The 20,030-nt window shown below is 47.2% G+C and overlaps 1 protein-coding gene across 7 annotated transcripts in view; it reads right to left on the reverse strand.

Moving 5' to 3' along the window:
• The window catches only part of HIVEP1 (HIVEP zinc finger 1), a 144,236-nt gene that overhangs the window by 36,289 nt on the left and 87,917 nt on the right, over positions 1-20,030 (reverse strand). The gene's annotated exons all lie outside the window — the stretch shown is intronic.

Raw genomic sequence — 20,030 nt, forward strand, 5'->3', positions numbered from 1 at the left:
GTGGTAAGTAACAGGAAGATGGGTGTTCAAGTGGGCAGGTCCAGAGACAGAGAAACAGGTGAACCTTTCAGCAGAAGGCAAGACACAAAATCACCTCCATTTCTAGCTATTTTGGAAATAAACTAGAATTTCAGGTAGCACTGATCTCTTACAATCTGTCAACTATTATATTTTTGAGCAATTATTTGCCACAATGTACTTGGATTCCATTTGTTGGATCTAAACAAAATTATCCAACCTTATATTATTTATTTGTAGAGAAGCCAGATCCTTTAATTCTGCATTATTTTCAAATAGTTGAAATACACATATGTGTTGCAATATACATATTTGAAATTCACATTAGATCAAAATGTGCACACTACAAGGACTTTGCATTTACTGAGGATTAGAAAGTACATAAAATATTCTAACCATGTTGTGACGTCAGTTCATACGTTCTCCTATAGTAGTTCAACAACAAAAATATATAGTATTCCACTAAACATACATTTACCCACTGTAACCAGAAGGACCAGAAGACGGGGGAGTATCTCATGACTAACATATCTGAGTGAAGGAATAAGAGGAAGAGGAAGTGATCAGTGTTTTTCATCTTCACAGGAAGATGCTGGGCAAATATTTTTTATTCTTGAAGGCATTCATTTATGAAATGATGCTGTCCACCGGTTCTCCCGTCCCAGGACACGAATAAAAAGCCACACCTCTTGTTAACTCCCCCAGGCAAGGGGCTGTGAGGAAAAAAGGTGACAGCCATTGGGGCTGAGCAGTTTCTCCACCCAGTGGCAAAAAGCTGGGAGATGAGTGGTCATAAAAGCGAAAAGCCATGCTCTTAAAACGACTACGGACATGAGGAGGAGCTGCCCTTGGTAGGAGCAGTTAGCAGAGCCCAAACACCAGTAGCTGCAGGAAAATCCGCCCTCGCCCTCCCTGTAAGACTCGCAGAGCCAGAGGCCCAGCTGGGGCAGATTCTGTTCATATTACTGCTTCACACGCTTTTTGGAGTAAGTTTTTAATACTTATTATTAGATGAATGTGGTATACTCCAAAGAAAAATGCAAAACCTGAGCCTGTAAGTGGAACATCCCGAAAGAGACGTCTTAAACACAAAAGTACAGTTTAACTTTGTACTTAAAACGAAGCGTTCTGAAGGCGGTTTTCTGGTGCGGAGGGCTAAGCTGCCTTCAGCGGCCCACGTCACATCCTGAGCGGCCAGTTCCGGGCCCAGCTGTTCTGCTGCCGATGCAGCTCCCTGTGGGTGTGCCAGGGAAGGCAGTGGAAGGTGGCCCGAGTTCCTGCGCCCCTGCCACCCACATGGGCGGGAGTTCTTGGCTCCTGGCTTCAGGCTGGCACAGACAGGCCGCTGTGGCTACTTGGGGAATGAGCCAACAGATGGAAGATCAGTCTATCACTCTGCTTTTCAAATAAATGAAATGAAATAAATATTTTTTTAAATGAAGTTTAAGTTAAAAGAATTGCTAAACTTAATATATACTTTTTAAAAACAAGACAGGCTAATTTCCTAAAAATGTGTCTTAAGAATTGGAAAAGAATGGATATTTTAAACAGATTTTAATACATGTTCCAGGTTTAAATACTGACTGACTCTCATCTCTCCTTCATCAAAGTTAATAATATTTACATTTTGTTGGCATAGTGGATATCCTTGGTTCTCTAGCTGAATCTTAATACTGCGCTGATGCTAATATACCAATTGCTACCATGAATTGTTACCTCCTTTGCCTATTGACCACTTAATTTCTATCAAATGTCTGCTCTTCTATCTTCAAATACCTGCTGTGGCCCTTCTTTCCCCAGGGAGATGAACTGCGTTGATCCCAGGTCACACTGAGGAGGACTCGTGTTGCGTTCACCTCTTGGCTCTTTTCCTTTTGCTTCCTCTACGATTTCCTCCAGGTTTCCCCTACATCAATAATTCGATTTTCAGGCCATTAAGCTCCTTGTTGTTTCAATTTCACTTATCTGGACAGATGCTGCTTTGTTTTCACTTTGCTCCCTTAGTTCCGTATTTCCTATTTCATCTCGTTTCATTGTCTTCTATTAAAGTGTGAGCTGTTGCGTTAATAACTTTATGATTTTACTAAGCTCTGTGCTTAAAAAAGCCTTTCTGTTTCTAAGGTAGGATTTGCTTTACTCTTTGGGTTTTAGGGCTCTCCCATTGCCTGATGTCACGGGAAGGGCAGAGGGGTGCACGCACCGCGCTCCTCAGCCTGAGGGCTCGGGGGACCTCCCTCCTGTAACAGCTTCACGCTCCTTGTGCGAGGGACAAAGCCCACTCACTGTGTGTACCTGGCACGGGAGGAGGCAATGGGATGACCTTGGATCTTGAGTCAGTCTCGAAATGCAGAGGTGTTTATTGTTAGGAGGGCAGAGGACGGGGGAGGGCACCAGGCCCCCGTGAGACGGATACTGCACTGGCATTCCGTGAGCAGAAGCCTCTGTCTTTGACTCTCTGTCCCTTCATTCTCAGTATTTGGGAGGGGCGTGGCCAGAGTTGGTGAAATAGATGGGTGCCTCCCTTGGGACCCAGGCCCCGAGAGCAGGCGGCAGAGCCGTAGGATTTCAGAGAATGGTATGTCTCTAGTAGTTCTAAAAACTTATCCTAATCTTGATTCATTACAAAAATAGCAGGTGTCGTTTTCTCTTGCCGGCTTATGTACAGAAAAGAGCTGGTGCAGTCACCAAACCTGCTGGCCGTGTCTACCACATCTGGCCAGCAGCTACCACCGGCCTCAGAGTCAGGACAAAGGGTGGACCAGGATGCCTCACCGCAGAAATACAGCGAGCAGGAAGGGAGGCAGCGGGTGGCTGTTTACTGCTGGCACTTGCACTGTGGGTATGGTGGGCCACAGGAAAACTCGTCAGGAAATGAGAGAAGGACCGTGAGGCCAAGGGTAGAAGACAGGCCAGTGCAGCTCCCGGCCACAGGCCAGGCCTCCCCTCCGCTCACCGTGAGCACGCTGCTTTCTGCCCATGGCTCCTACTCCACAACCCTGCACGCTTTTGGTTGGTTTGTTTCACCAGCGCTGAGTTTGGATGTGTGCTTGGTACGCACAGCGGGTCAAAGACAACTTTCTCCTTTCACAAGAGAACATACAGCCAGTTTGGGAAGGGAGGGAAAGATTAAAAAAAAAAAAAAAAAAAAAGGAGTCAGGCCGGCGCCACGGCTCACTAGGCTAATCCTCCACCTTGCGGCGCCGGCACACCGGGTTCTAGTCCCGGTCGGGGCGCCGGATTCTGTCCCGGTTGCCCCTCTTCCAGGCCAGCTCTCTGCTGTGGCCAGGGAGTGCAGTGGAGGATGGCCCAAGTGCTTGGGTCCTGCACCCCCGGGAGACCAGGATAAGCACCTAGCTCCTGCCTTCGGATAGGTGCAGTGCGCTGGCCGCAGCACGCCAGCCGCAGCGGCCATTGGAGGGTGAATAAATGGCAAAGGAAGACCTCTCTCTCTCTCTCTCTCTGTCTCTCTCTCACACTGTCCACTCTGCCTGTCAAAAAAAAAAAAAAAAAAAAAAGGAGTCCATTGCTGCTGCAAATGAGACTCTGAACGTGACGGTGTGCCTCAGGAACGGGTCAGAAATCAGGAAGATGCTGACACACCACAAAGTCCGTGATCCAACTACAGGACGGAGAGGAGCCAGGAACGGCGGCTCACTGTCGTCAGAATCGCTGACTCCTTGGGCTGCATAGGAAAGCCCGAGTCACAGGGCGGCTGGGAAGCGCCGAGAGGCCACTTCCAGGAAAGGCTGAATGGCTGCGAAGCCAGAGGCCCTGGCACCTTATTTTGCAAGACACAGACATAGTAATCAGGGCCCTTGTCTCTCTGGAGAGGAGCATCAAGGACTTGAGAATACCAGCACCGGGGCAGACACTGGGGCAGCAGTGCCTGGGTCTCAGGGCTGAGAGCCCAGGTGTGAGCCCTGGCTCTGCTCTGGGCTCCAGCTGCCTGCTAACGCACCCCCTGTGAGGAAGCGGGGGATGGCTCCAGTACCTGGGACCCTGCCCACTGGCTGGGGGACCCAGACTGAGTTCCAGGCTCCTGGCTTCAGCCTGACCCAGTCCGGGTCATTGTGGGCATCTGAAGAATGGACTAGCAGAGGGGAGATCTATCTGTCTACCTCCATCTCCTGCTTTTCAAATAAAAAGAGGAAGAGAACTTATTTTAACAAAGAGAGAAAACACCACCATCAGCTGATTTCCAAGATTGCTTCTGTAGAATAACAGATTAAAAATAAATAAGTTTCCTGGCTCAGGACAGAACCCAAGATGCTGGCTAAAAGTGCAGAGAATATTCCTTTTTTTAAAAAAAAGATTTATTTATTTATTTGAAAGTCAGAGTTACACACAGAGAGAAGGAGAGATAGAGAGAAAGAGAGAGAGAGAGAGGTCTTCCATCCTCTGGTTCACTCTCCAATGGGCTGCAATGGCCAGAGCTGCACTGACCTGAAGCCAGGAGCCAGGAGCTTCTTCCGGGTCTCTCACGCCAGATGTAGGAGCACAAGGACTTGAGCCATCTTCTACTGCTTTCTCAGGCCATAGCAGAGAGCTGGATCAGAAGTGGAGCAACTGGGACTCGAACTGGCATCCATATGGGATGCCACCACTGCAGACGGCGGCTTTACCCGCTACACCACAGCGCTGGCCCCGAGAATATTCTTAAGGTAGGGAGTGGATATGGAAAACCTCAACTTCACAGTGTGTTTAAAAGTCTGCCTTGGCTGAGGGAAGCTGCTTTTTCAGCTTCGCTCAGATCATCAGTGTGCAAAACCTCAGATCTCTTTCAGGCCTTAGGGACACAAGCACTCATTTTTCTAACAATGGGCAAGGGTTTGCTGAGAGAGCCACAGATCAGGTTTGGGGGGACCATGCAGAAGGCTTTGGTCGGCAGTGTGTGCGGGCGTTAAAGCGATACCCCCAACTCAACACGCTGACAGTGGGCCTCGGAGCTCATTCAAAACAGCCAAGCCTTCCAAAGCTTTGCCATGGATTCTGCTGGGGTTTCTGCCTCTGTATGGGAGCACTGTGCCTGTGTTGGGAAGGGAAAAAAAATCTACTCGCTTTCCACTCCACTGAACCTCACAGTCAAGATTCATGTGCAGAATCGTGAGGGAAATGGTGAGGCTAATTATGGTAGAACCACTTAACATTATACATCCATTTAAAATAATTACCAAGATTACACAGCAATAGGAAAATTATGAGACATTAAGTATACATGCACATTCTTTTCTTCCCCCTAGAGAGAGGTCTGGGCTGACGCAGGTCTGGGAATACACAGTGAGAGCTGCTTTTGTGAAAGCAAATAAATGATAAGCTAAGGGGAATCTGCTGTGGGACAGAGGGGCCTGAGCAATCCTGGTACTAAAGGGGGAGCTAGAAGCCAGGAGGGCTTGGAGAGATGAAACACGGAGCAGCGACGTGCCCTGGGAGTCAGGGCTCGGGCACACTGAGGAAGGAAGACGTGGCCAACAGCGGAACAGCACGTCTGACACAGAGGGGGAGAGTTCACGCCAAGTCCCTGGGCGTGGTGGTCTCCAGGACCGTGAGGCGTCCTGTTCTCTGGGGGCAGTGTCAGGGGTTCGCCCCGTGCAGGAAGAGGGAGGGAGGAAGGGCACGGGGAAGACATGGGCCAGCAAAGAGGCCCGGGATCTGGAAACGTGTGTGAGGGAGGAGATAAGGAGAGGAGGAGGAGGAGCCGCACAGAGAGCAAACAAATCAAGCATGGTGACAGGCGGAATGAGGGAGCACCACGGTCACGTCGGGGCTACTGCCTGGTGCCTGACCTGAACTGCCTTGGGGGGCAGAGGGGTGTACTCCCACGCTTAGGAAACAGCGTGAACCAGGAGTACAGGAAAAACACAGGAGGCACACACTGAGAACGGTAAGTGAAGCTTATCATTCACGGATTAGTAAAGCAAGAGCCGCGATCGCCATCGGACAGCATTCCAGAGGCGGGCCACTCTGAACCCTGTAGACGAAGCAGAAGAGGCTGGAATTCACAGAGCAAGAAACAGGAGGCCACGTTCCCTTCACCGCCAAGTGCTTCCCATTCCTCCCGGGACGGGGCGGCGACTGCGGGGCCACCTGACCATCACTGTCTTTCCTACCTCCCCCCACCCCTGCTGCCCGACTCACTGGGCTTAGGCCACACCATGGTGGAACCTCCAGGTCCTTGCGTCCGCCCATCTCCCTCCTGCCCCTGGGGGCTTGCACTTGCCTAGAGCTCAGCTGGAGACTCTGAACTTAGGGACTGTTTTCAACCTTCAAATCGCAGCACCAATGCTACCTCCCAACTGCTCCTCCATTCAACCTAAAGTGGTCCCTGCATTGCCCCAGGTCCTTGTGCTTGCCCTGGACCCCAGTGGGGCCGTGTGGCTGGCTCGCCTGGCCAGGGCATGGGAGGAAGCTGTGGCAGTCGGGCAAGCAGGGGAGAAACACCACCTAACACCGTCACTTGCTGGAGTACGAGCCTGGGCTCAGAGAGCTGGACTGCGGATGCCCGGGAGTGTCCACTTGTAGGCACAGCTATGTTCTGGGGGCCTGCATGGCTGCCCACACAGGGACAGGAAGGAGCCCAGGGCAGCAGACACACTACCATGGGACACGGGCAGAAAGCCACGGAGCCAGGTGATGGGCAAACCTCACCTCTTCAACAGGAGGCCAGCACTGAGCGAGCAACAGCAGTCCACTGCTAACTGAGGAGCGGGAGAGATTTCTGCCCCGACCGCGTGGTTTGAACGTTCTCCCCCCAAAACACGCCGCAAAGCTCTGGTCTCCGTGGAGGCAGGAAGAGGGGGCGACTGGGTCTCCTCCCTTGCGAGTGCACTGCTGCCATCAGCACGGGAGACGCCGGTGCTCTCCGTCTCAGGAGCTCAGCTGCCCTTCTGCCTCCTGCCGTGAGGTGCGGTGGCCCACGGCTGCTGCGGGAGGCTGGCGGCGAGGTCTCACACCACACACGTCCGCTCTGACTCCGTGAGGCAAATGAGCCTGCACTGCTTACAGATTACCTACACTGTGTGGACATGGACGAGGACCCCAGTGACGGTCCGGGCAGTTAGAACCAGAGTAGTGAGCACAAACATGGAGAAGAAACAGCAGATTTGCAGCCCCCACTGCGACACAAGGCAATGGCACGTTGCCCCTGGAAGAAGCAGAAGCCACTGTGGTGTCACCGAAGTCCAAACCCAGCTCAACTCATGAACACATTGGCTCAGCTTCCTCTTGATGACCTGGCAGAACCATCCAAAATGACTGGTAGTAACCAAATCCAGTAAAAATCTGAGAGACATATCCACGCACGGACACGTACAGACATATGCCCACACCCACAAATGAGCACATGGAAACCAATCCACTGTCGGGACAAAGGAGTCAACACAATCAGACTCTGAGATGATCCAGGGGTTGGAACTCTCAAAGAGGAATTTTAAGATAAGTAACTGATGAGCATGCTAAGGAGTCCAGAGGAAAATACAGGCGATATTATCCTCTCACAGGTAGCAGACAGGACCACGCTAAAAAGAGCAGTCAGAGCTCACAGGGCTAAGTCTTTAATAGACTCATTACTAGACTTGAAAAAACTAGAGAATCTGTAAAGAACTTACAGATAGGTCCAAAAATTACTCAAAGGGAAAAAAGAAAAAACAACAGAAACAAACAGAAGACAACAGAACAGCATATCCAAGAGCCATAGGAAATACCAAATAGTGTAATATACAATTGGAGTTGTAGAGGAATAAACGGGGAAGTAGAAATAAATGAAGAAACAATAGTCAGGAATTTTCCAGAAATAATAAGAAACCACAGATCCAAACACCCTGAACACATTCTAGGCAGGATGAGTGAGAACAAAGAGGAACAGGCAGTGGGGAAGTGGGTAAGATGCTGGTTAAAATGGCCACGTCCCACATCAGAATACCTGGGTGTGGCTCCTGGCTCTGGCTCCTGACTCCAGCTTCCTGCTAATGCACACCCTCGGAGGGAGTGCTGATGACACAAGTACTTTGGTTCCCGCCACCCACCACCCAGGTGGGAGATCTGCATTGAGTTCCTAGCTCCTGGTTTTAGCCAGGCCCAGCCTGGGATGTTGCTGGCATTCGGAGAGTAAACCAACAGATGACAGCTCGCGCAATCTCTCTGCCTCTCAAATAAGTCAATAAATTTTTTTTAAAAGTAGGAATAAATCCTCCGCCTGCAGCGCCGGCATCCCATATGGGCACCAGATTCTAGTCCCGGTTGCTCCTCTTCCAGTCCAGCTCTCTGCTGTAGCCTGGGAGTGCAGTGGAGGATGGACCAGGTGCTTGGGCCCTGCACCCACATGGGAGACCAGGAGGAAGCACCTGGCTCCTGGCTTTGGATCAGCACAGCACCGGCTGTAGCGGCCATTTGGGGAGTGAACCAGTGGATGGAAGACTTTTCTCTCTCTCTCTCTCTCTCTCTCTCTCTCACTGCCTATACTCTACCTGTCAAATAAAAAATAAATTACAAAAAAATTTTTTAAAAAGTAGGAATAAACAAAGGAAGAAAGGAATAAGGAAAAAAGGGGAGAAAAAGGAAGGAATATGCCTGCAGCCACGGGGTTTCAGTCCACCAAGAACCCGAGTGAGCACAGAAGGCAACACTCCCCTACGGCTTCCAGGGAGAAGCAGCACCGCTGACAACGGGCACGCAGCCCACTGAGACCCGAGCCCGGCTTCTGGCCTGCAGAACTGGACAGTGCCATGTGCTGCTTAAAATGTGCAGGTGCCTGTCCCGCAGCAACAGAGAACTCATACAGGGGGCCGCTAGGTATACTTAAATTACAAATATATGCTATTTAATAAAGCTACATTCTCTGACAATGACATTGAACTAGAAATAAGCTGTGGAAAGATATCTGGAAAATCCCCAAACATCTGGAAATTAAACAGTACTGTTCTAAATAGCTGGGGGGGGGGGGGTGTCAAAGTAGCCCCAAGGGAAATCAGAGAAACCAAAACAAAACTAGTGAGCTAGGGAGATACATGATAAAGAATATGGGAGAGCTTCAAAAAGTTCATGGAAATGGCATTCAAAATGTGTTTTGGTGCCAACGTTTTTGAAATATATGCATAGTTTTTTCATTACACGCATCTTTCGTGGATATTTCTGGACACCCCTTGTCCTTCCCTCACAGCAACGACATGCATCGCTCACAGCTAAGCACCGGGGAGATTTCCTCTGAGGTCTGGGGCAGCCACAGGATTCCTGGATTAAGCACTGTGATTTGTAGTCTCCACTGCAGATCACCTGCTGTAGCCACCGCAGAGACAGGGGACAAGGAGACGCGTGGGGTGGACGACTCTAGGGAGAAAAACAGGCTCACTTGCTAGGGACACAAAGGTCTTCTGGAGAGGCCAGCAGAAAGCAGCAAATGCCGATTCTATCTAACACGAGTTCAGTCACGCAGCAGCTGTCTGCCAGAAATACAAATGTCAACCTTTTCCCCTTACACTAAAAATAGTTAGAAAATATAATGGGAAAATATCCTATTTATAATAGCAACAAAAATAGAAAAATGGCATAAAAATAAATGGAGCACAAATGCTCAAAACATTCATAAAATTCAAAAGTTTTGTCATGATTTCTCTTCTGGAACAAAGGCTACAAAATGAAGAAACACATCTTACTCCCAGAAAGAATCTGCATTTTGAAGATGTCAATTCAATTCTTTGCTAATTTCTAAATTTGATGAAGTTTTAACCAACAAAGAGTTTGCTCTTTTTATTTTTAAAAATGATTTATTAATTTTATTTGAGAGACAGACTTACGGAGCAAGACGGAGAGACACAGAGAAAGATCTTCCATCTGGTGGTTCACTCCCCAAATGGCCACAACAGTCAGGGCTGTGCCAGGCTGAAGCCAGGAGCAAGCAGTTTTATCTGGGTCTCCCGTGTGGGTGCAGGAGCCCCAGGACCTGGACCATCTTCCGCTGCTTTCCCAGGCGCATTGACAGGGAGTGGGATCAGAAGCGAAGCAGCTGGGACTCAAACCATCACCTATATGGGATGCCGGTGTCATAGGTCGTGGCTTAACCTACTGCGCCACAACACTGACCCTAATTTTTCCTCTTTTTAAAAATGTGACAATGCTACTAATTTTCATTTGGGAGAATTTTCATTTGGGAGAATAAACATTCTAACTTAGGCAATAAAATTGTGACAAAGGATTACGTAAAGATATTTTCATGAGAATATCAAATTTTGTTTAAAACAGTATCTTCTCAAGGTCAGATCAATAAAATAAACATCTATAAAAGGATCCCATCATGTACATGTATTTAACATGTGAAAAAAATGTCGTATTTTAAAATCTTGGGAAAAGGATGAGACAAATTTTTAAAATATGTGAGTCAGGTTTTATACATGGAATGATAAAGCAAAATCAGATAATAAGCAAATACCAAATTAAAATTCAATTTCTCAAGATTAGAAAAGAAACTACAGAAAGACTGGAAAAATCTGCATGAATATTTAGCTCACGTTAGTCCAGAAACTACGTTCTAAGTAACAACAACAATAAAAAAGGCATGCAAAAGAAAAACTATTTGAACACATAGCATTTAAACTCTCTGGTCATATACATATACAAACACCTTAATATAAAAAAGTAAATGACAAAGAAAGTATCTGCAACATATAAACTAGACAAAGGGTTGATACAATAACACAAGAAGAACTTTATAAGGGACTTGCAGTCAGGGAGAATTAATAGTAACTTCAACAACCAAATGACCCTCACAGGAACAATAACTAAAGCTGACACACTGCACTCCTATAACAACAATGTAACCAAGGAATAAACCTCCAACCTGGAATTCTATACTTCTACACCCACAAGGAGTATTTTGCATTAGAGAAACTCACACTTCCTGGTAAGTGACAAGGGAAAGAATTTGTCATAACAGACCTGCACTGTTGGGAAGCTAGAGACTGCTATTGCAGCAGCAGCGGAGGGGAGGCTAGAGACGTAAGCCAGAAGGAACAGCACCCACAATCCAACGCACGCTGGCAGCAGCCTGCAAGTCCAGGGCAGGTAAAGGGGTAGAGAGCAGGAAAGTTCTGATGAGCACCTGGACACCTGGGAGTCGGCCAGGGACGACGGGCAGGGACGACGCAGCAGCTCGGAGCCTCCGTAAAGCATTTCAGCCCACAGATGACGGTGGTGCTCAGGCAGTTACTGAAATATGACTGAAGTTTGACCAAGCGAAAGAGATGCCAAGGCCTTGTTACTATTCCTCCTGGAGCTCTGCGGGAAGCCACCCCCGTGCAGCAGCAATCCCAAGGCAGAACCCCAGGCACAGAGAGGGAAAGCAAGAAGGGGACTTGGGCGCCACCTGGGGTCGTCTCCCACCCAAATCGAGACAAAGAACCCCTGAGTTAAAGGCTCCAACAGTGCAACATGCGTGCAGACCTCCTTTTGTAACAGCAAGTATGTAACAGTATACATCTAAAACTGCTCAAGAGAACAAAGTCAACATAACCAGCAAGAAACGTTCTCAGAAATGAAAGTGGGGAGGTATGATAGAAACACAGGAAAACCCAACTATTTCAGGAGACTACTTTATACCATCATGGTATGTTTTGACACCCTAAATAAACAGAGAATTTGACTTGGGTCATAAATAAAATTGACCCAGGAAGGTAAAAACTTGAGCAGTCCTGTCCCTGAGGAAGAGAGTCACACATCATTCAAGACCCACATAACACCCTTCTCCACGCCTCCCAAACACTCAGACTTCCAGGGAACGTAATATACGAGGTAAACTATTAACACAAGCAAGCCCTGACAGACCCAAGAAGACGCGTTCCAGGCCAACCTCAGCGCGGGGCACAGCCCTTCACAGAGCAGACAAGACCGAAAATCACCCTCGACCCTGCTCCTCTCACAGCGTACCCCCACCCCCTGCGACGCCCACCTGCCGGGGTGGGGGGGGAGGGAGGACATCCATGCTGTGTGGCTGCAGGAGACAGGGCAGCCTGGCTCCACCGCTCACCAGCTCTCTGGCCTGGGGAACGCAGTTGCTGTGCCGGGTGGGGTTGTGGGGATTATTTGAGATAATGGGTGGAGGGAGCCTGCTGTGGTGCCTGGAACTCCAATCCTATGGCATCATTCTCACTCCTGGTGGTGACATGATCATTGTATCACCAGCATCATTACTGGTTGCAACTGTGATACTGGCACAGAATACCTGCACCACTATTTCACCATGTGTTTCTGGTAATACTGAAGGGTCAGGACTAACACTGGTGTTCTAGTTCCAGTAAAACTAAATGTTAATGCCCTTTTAAAAAACACAAATACATATTTTAATGATGCTTTTTGAAACACTGTAACATAATTATTAGAATATAAAATAAATAGTAACACTATTAACAAAAGTTAAGATAAAAACAAAATAATATTTCATTTTATTTGTGGCCCAGTGGGTTAAGCCACCGCATGCGGGCATCCTGTATTAAGCATCACTTCAATTCCTGGCCACTCCACTTCTGATCCAGGCGCCTGTTAATGTGCCTGGGAGGGAAATGGCCCAGCTATGTGGGTTCCTAGCACCTGTCTGGAAGACCTGATGGAGTGCCTGGTTCCTGGCTTCAGCTGGACCAGGCCCGGCTGCTGCAGGCACTTGGGAGGTGAACCGAGCAGTCGCAGGGTTGAAAGGGCGAGGGGTGCAGAGCACTGAGGAAAGTCTTCCAGGTCCCGACATGGAAGTGCTGAGAGCAGTTCCTAGTGGCACACGATGGGCCAGGTGGTGGTGCCGGGCTTGCCAAGGTAGACACAGCTGGCTGAGCAGGGAGCAGCAGCCCCACCCTGTGCTGGCCATGACCTCTCCATACTCCTGTCACTCACCCCATCCCCTCTCAGCACATGGGTCCCCCGCCTCCTTGGCTTTGCCTTTCGAGGTTTCAGCTACCTGCAGTCAACTGTAGTCTGCAAGTATTGCACAGAAAATTCCAGAAAATTCCAGATTGTTCTATTTTACTGTCATTTTTCACCTCTTACTGTGCCTAGCTGTTAAGTGTAAGCTCTGCCCCAGGTATGAATGTGTGGGAACAGCACGCCCCGCAGGGCCCTCTGTGGCTGCGGGCCTCCACTGGGGGCCTCGGAACGGCCCCCCACACACGAGGGCAGCTGCTGGGTCAGACGACACACAGACATTTGCTTTTATTTCAGTGTTCTGTAGCCTGCTTCCGTCCCCCCCACCCTCATTCAGAATCTCATTTGCTGCTTCCGAATCATTTCTCAATGAACTAATTTTGCACCGCATGCTTACCGGGGCCGACTCCGAAGTGGCACCCTCCAAGCTGTGCCTGTCAGGCAGGACCACAGAACGCACTCTCGGGAGTGAGCCAACAAAACCATGCCATACATTTCTGGTGAAACAGTACCTGGTGATTTCTCTCTCTATCATGCTTTTTAATCTTTAAAAAAAAAACTCTATTTTCGAGACCCTGTCTCAGTTCTTGATCAACCTTGGGCTTCTGTGCCTCCTGCTGCCCTCATCTTCAGCGGCAGGTGGCGGTCCCCTCCGAGGAAGCGAGGGGAGGCCCAGCTCGCTAGCTTGCTGTTCTCAGCGTAGGGCAGAGAGGTTGCCATGAGGCCCGAACCCACGAGCAGCAGCCCAGGCCACCCTTCCCGGCCGCACTCTTCACCTAGGAAGTGCTGAGGCCTCCGGCAGGAGTGATCACTCAAAAAGGGAAGGCAAACGCACCAAGCCCGCGGTTTTGTATCATTCTTTCATGACCGAAACCCATCCCCGGGGTTCTCACAGCCTTGGGGACACTGGGCTCAGAGGCTAATGCCGCCCGTTATCATCATAATTACTTTACCTTTCTCTATTAAAAAAAAAAAAAAAAAAGAAAGAAGCGGTGGACATAAATACGAATTTAATAGACTCAAAACCAATGTTTTTAATGTTTCATTTCTCTGAAATCAGGACGCATCTTGTGATCGATTGTAAGCGCACTAAGCCATAAACTAATTGGCAGTGACCTGCTAAGCGGCACACAAAAGCGCCGTGCCTCCTGCAAATCAGGGAAACACACTATTACACACGTGAGAACCGAGTCTTCGCAGAGTCACGTGGGCCACGATGGCTGACAAACGGCTCATGAGACAGCGATCAGTAGCATGGCTGGAGAACAGGGAAGTCTTCGGCCTTGGGATGCAGTTTTTAGATTCTGCATTTAAATGTGGTAAGGATACAATACTTAAAGACATTTATTTACAATAACATCCCAACAATGTTCAGTTTATATTCTTAGGGTGGTTATTTTTTCTTATGGAGCCAGCACCGTCTATCTGAGAGGCAACCGTCATTTTTAAATTAAATCCCCACATACCAATCGGGATGACACAGCACCTTTAATCCACGTGCAGGACACAAAACCTGAAACCCCAGCCTTCCTCCAGGTGAAGCTCACAGACTCACTGTTACTCTAAGAGAACACTTCATGAGGCCTGAATACGTTAATTGGAATTTCTAAGTAATATAATACCAAAAGAAGAAAACACTTCCCGCCCCCCCCCCAAAAAAAAAAAAAAAAACCCTGTGGCTGTTTTCTCAAGGGCCATGTGTTAGGCACCAGTGCCAGTCTACACACAACCTCATGAGTGTTTACTCTGCCAGTCCAGAAGTTAGGATCATCTGGGCCACGGCTGGGTTAAAGCAGGTGGATTACTTCAGAGCTTGGACTTTTTCTTTTTTGTTTCCCAGGGCTTAAAAAAAAAAAATGGTAGGCGCATACTAAAATGTTATTGTGTAAATGCATGAACTAATGACTTTACAAGGACAACGTGTTGAATTTTCTGACATTCAACTAAGAGAGTAGAATTTATAAACATTGTTATTTAAACCCCTATTAAACACGCTCATTAAAATCCATTATTTCCTAATAACCAGTTTTTAATCCCAGTGACCACAACTTGTCAAAACATTCACTTAAGTTAGTTAGCATCAGTGGGATACTAAATAATACAAGTGCACTCCTCAAAGCATACCCTGTGGCTGACATTTCACCCACACGCTGCACTCGCCTTTCCCCGGGCTGCAGCAATGCCAGTTTTCATTCATAAACTGTTAACGCCCTTCCAAACCTGTCACAATGTAACAAAGGCTATCAAGTGTTGCTTATTGTACATATTTTCTTCCAGACTTTTAAAACAATTTTATCTTATCTTGAATTGTATTATTTATTTTAATAAAATCTGCCCGACTTTTCCATTATGCTACCTTAATTTAGGGTTTTTTTTGGTTTTGTTTTTTTAAAGCTTTATTTAGCTGAGAGGAAGAGTTAGAGAGGCGAGATCGTCCATCCTGGTTCACTCCCACTATGGCCACAATGGCTGGGGCTGGGCCAAGTTACAGTCAGGAGCTTCTTGCTGGTCTCCCACGTGGGTGCAGGGGCCTCAACACTTGGGCCATCGTCTGCTGCTTTCCTAGGCACATTAGCAGGGAGCTGGATCAGATGCAGAACAACCAGGACTCGGAACAGCACTCTGATATGGAATGCTGGCATCCTAAGTGGTGGTTAACGCATTGAACCACAACATCCACTCTTGCTTTCCTTTTTTAAAAATGTACTACATGGTACTTAAAAATGTTTTTCAGTGAGTCACCGTATTTTTTACTTTTTGGAAATGCATCTGCATTGTAAGGAGCTTCCAGCACCTCTACTTACACACTGAGAGGTCACCGCTCCTGCTGTTCCCCAGATTGCACAGGCCAGGTGTACACAGGGCCTGCCTCCCCCCAGGCTCCCCCAGCCAGTAGGAGTGGTGTTCCAGGACACACATTATGCTCATATCAACAAAAGTCCTGCCGGGCAGCTGACTGCTCATGGTGAGTCTGAAGATCACTGGGTCCTACTGGCACAGGTTTCCTTACCCTACTTCTTTTTTCTTCTTCTTCTTCTTTTTTTTTTTTTTTTTTTTTTTTTTTTTGGACAGGTAGAGTGGATAGTATGTGAGAGAGAGACAGAGAGAAAGGTCTTCCTTTTTGTCGTTGGTTCACCCTCCAATGGCCGCCATGGCCAGCACGCTGCGGCTGGCGCATCGCGCTGATCCGAAGCCAGGAGCCAGGTGCTTCTCCTGGTCTCCCATGCGGGTGCAGGGCCCAATGACTTGGGCCATCTTCCACTGCACTCCCAGGCCACAGCAGAGAGCTGGACTGGAAGTGGGACTACCAGGACAGAATCCAGCGCCCCGACCGGGACTAGAACCTGGTGTGCTGGAGCCGCAAGGCGGAGGATTAGCCTAGTGAGCCACGGCGCCAGCCTTACCCTACTTCTTAAGCCATACAAAACACAAACACCAGCTCAGGTCTTATTACTCTCATCCACCTGGTACAACAGGTGAGTAACAGAACGCATTTTAAATATAAACTTTCCGGTGGCTGGAACAGAAAATGTCAGAGAGTTTCCACGGCTGCTGGAAGGGAAGGAACTACTTGTAACAACAATGGCAACTGCAGTTTTGTCCTCTGACACAGAATAACGTGGGGGAAAACGTCAAAATAGAGAGGCCAGCACTGTGGCATAGTGGGTAGAGCCGCTGCCTGCAGTGCCAGCATCCCATTGTGGGCGCCAGTTCAAGTCCCGGCTGCTCTACTTCTGATCCAGCCCTCTGCTATGGCCTGGAAAAACAGTGGAAGATGGGATACATCCTTGGGCCCCTGCACCCATGTAGGAGACCCAGAAGAAGCTCCTGGCTCCTGGCTTCAGATCAGCGCAGCTCTGGCTATTGCGGTCATTTGGGGAATGAACCAGCGGATGGAAGCTCTCTCTCTAACTCTGCCTATGCCTATGCATCTGCCTCTCTGCAACTCCGCCTTTCAAATAAATAAATAAAATTTTTTTGTAAAGTCAAAATGTAAGTTCATCTGAAATCTCCATCTTTCTCCATAGCCACTATCTGAATCCTGACTGTTTTTTTCTTGAATCCTCACACCAGTTTTGGACTTGAGATTCTCAGTCTCATCACCCCAAAGGGTGACTCAGAACGGGAGTAGCTGGCCCAGGGATTAACTACTCTGGATCACAGCCCCTGGCCTGTTGCACTGTGATGTAAGATCAGGAGGGCACAGTGCAGGTCCCAGACCTCAGCTGCAGTCCTACCCACAGGACTCCCTGGCCACTTAACATATCTTCAACTTCAGCTACCAGTTTTTTAATATAAAATGCCGAATTTCTGCTATAAGCCTAGGAGTACTTTTGTACAGCATTAGAAAATTTTAATTATACAATATTCAGAAACAGAGAATAAGTAATATTTGATATCTGAAAGGGTTTTTAAATAAACTATTAACATCACAATTTAGTTTAGTCAGAAATAACAAAAACAAATAAAACCCCCATCCAGATGGAAAAAAAAAGTTCTAACAAGTTGGGTCAAAGAAGCAAACAGCATAAAAATTAATGAAACAAGTAAATACAAAATAGTGTATGATAAGTCCATACTAATACTTAGAAGAAAATCCAAAGTTTTAAGTGATTCTAAGAGAAAAGTAGAAAGCCTTAAAAATGAATGAGGCAACTTTCCAATTTAAGAAATTTAATAATAGAATAAAATAAAACGATGGTAAAATATAACAAAGAACAAAATGTAATGAAACTGAAAAAGATGATATGAGCATTGAGAAAATCAGCAGTTGGCAGCAGAAAAAAAAAGAGAATGAAACACACAACTCTCTGGCAGCATTAATCAAGAAAGAGAAACGGCACAAACGAACAGCAAAAAATGGAGACACAACTATAGATCCAACAGCAATGAAAGATAGTAAAAGAACACTATGAATGAGTTTTCGCCAATAAATGTGAATGCTTGGATAAGATGAAGAAATTCTAAGAAAAATGTAACTCCCTAAAACCAATGGAAGAGAAAAGAGGAAGTTTACTAATTCCGTATTAAAAAATGCATTGAATTGGTGGTTAAAAATCTACCCTCCTACTCTTCCCAAAAGTCAAAATACATGCTGAGACTTGTCCACGAAGGTGCATTTTCAGTATTAAACAAACACCTCCAAGGAAACGAAGTTTGTAGTCCTCATATTATTCTATTCGACTCAATTGACTCTTAAAGCCAGGCAAGAAAATTACTAGAAGAAAAAATAAAATTATAGGCTGACGTGGCTTGAATGCATTTTTAAACCGTTTCAATAAAATATTAAATCTAGCAGCATGCTTGAAAAGATTAACCATCACGCAAATTGGTTTTATCAAAGTTTATTCAAGTCAGGTTTCTACATTTGAATGAAAGAATAAAGACCAGAAGATCATCTTCATATATGAAAAAGAAACACTTTAATAAAAATAAAGAGCCACATACAGCTTTTTACAATTACAGTTGTTTTACAAAAACAGTAGGTAACTCCTGAAGTGATTAAAAATATACTGACCTCTCTCCAGCACACACACAAAAAGCTAACATTTTAATTTTGAGACACTAAAAGTATTTTCTCTAAAATCAAGACCAAGGCAAGGATGCCAACACTATTGTTCCTGGCTTTTTTTTTTTTTTTTTTTTTTTTTTTTTTTGACAGGAAGAGTTAGTGAGAGAGAGACAGAGAGAAAGGTCTTCCTTCCGTTGGTTTACCCCCCAAATGGCCGCTACGGCCGGCACTGTGCCGATCCAAAGCCAGGAGCCAGGTGCTTTCTCCTGGTCTCCCATGCGGGTGCAGGAGCCCAAGCACTTGGGCCATCCTCCACTTCCCTCCCAGGCCACAGCAGAGAGCTGGACTGGAAGAGGAGCAGCCAGGACTAGAACTCAGCCCCCGTATGGGATGCCGGCACCGCAGGTGGAGGATTAACTGAGCCACGGCGCCAGCCCCTGGTTGATATTTTTTTTTAAAGCCAACTGAATAAGACAAGAAAAAGAAATAAAAGAAACAATGATTTAAACAGGAAGAAACAAAATGTCCATTACTCTTAGCTCTTATGACAAGAAAACATCAGCCCACAAATTTTGAGAATAAGAGTTTAGTTGGATGACTAGATATAAGATCAATACACGAAAAACAGTGCATTTTTATTTGGCAACAAGAGCTGGGAAACAATTTTTATTTTACAAAAGAAAAATAATCTATGAAACTAACAAAATAGCATAGTTCCAGGAAATAAACCCAGCAAAATACGTGCAAAACTTGTATCAGGAAAGCAAAGCAAACATGGGTGTCCGAGAACAACCCACAGGCAGGAAACCTGAAAGTTCTGGAAACAGTCCACTTGCCCCAAAATCAATGTATTACCAAACAAAAGTCCAATAAATGTTTTTAAAACTTGATTTAAAAACTGCAAAAGATGAGCTAAAAACTCACCAGGATGAGTAACCCGAGGTACCTGCAACTTACACTGTGTATTGTGGATCAGTACAGCGAGGCAGCAGTAAGTAAGGTGCTGTGTGCTGTTAGCTCACCGCACAGCACAATAAAGGGCTGGAATCAGATGCACACATGTATGGAAGGTGAGTGCGCAGCAGGAAACGGAGGCCCTGCACTAAGTGCTCCCGGGACCCGGAACAGCCTGGCAATGGCTGACTGCGCGTTTGAGAAAAAACCAACTGGAAGCCTAACGCATACTACAGTAGAAAAAATTCAATATGTTTTTTAAAAAATCAACCCTAGATTAGTTTTTAAGCCAAAACACTAAGCCTTTTAGAAGAAAATACATATAGGCCGGCGCCGCGGCTCACTAGGCTAATCCTCCGCCTGCGGCACCTGCACCCTGGGTTCTAGTCCCGGTTGGGGCACCGGTTCTGTCCCAGTTGCCCCTCTTCCGGTGTAGCTCTCTGCTGTGGCCCGGGAGTGCAGTGCAGGATGGCCCAGGTCCTTGGGCCCTGCACCCGCATGGGAGACCAGGAGGAAGCACCTGGCCCCTGGCTTCGGATCGGTGCAGCACGCTGGCCGCAACACGCTGGCCATAGCGGCCACTTTGGGGGTGAACCAATGGAAAAAGGAAGACCTTTCTCTCTGTCTCTCACTAACTCTGCCTGTAAAAAGA

The sequence above is a fragment of the Oryctolagus cuniculus genome, chromosome 5 (assembly GCF_964237555.1).
Source record: "Oryctolagus cuniculus chromosome 5, mOryCun1.1, whole genome shotgun sequence".
Taxonomy (NCBI): Eukaryota; Metazoa; Chordata; class Mammalia; order Lagomorpha; family Leporidae; genus Oryctolagus; species Oryctolagus cuniculus.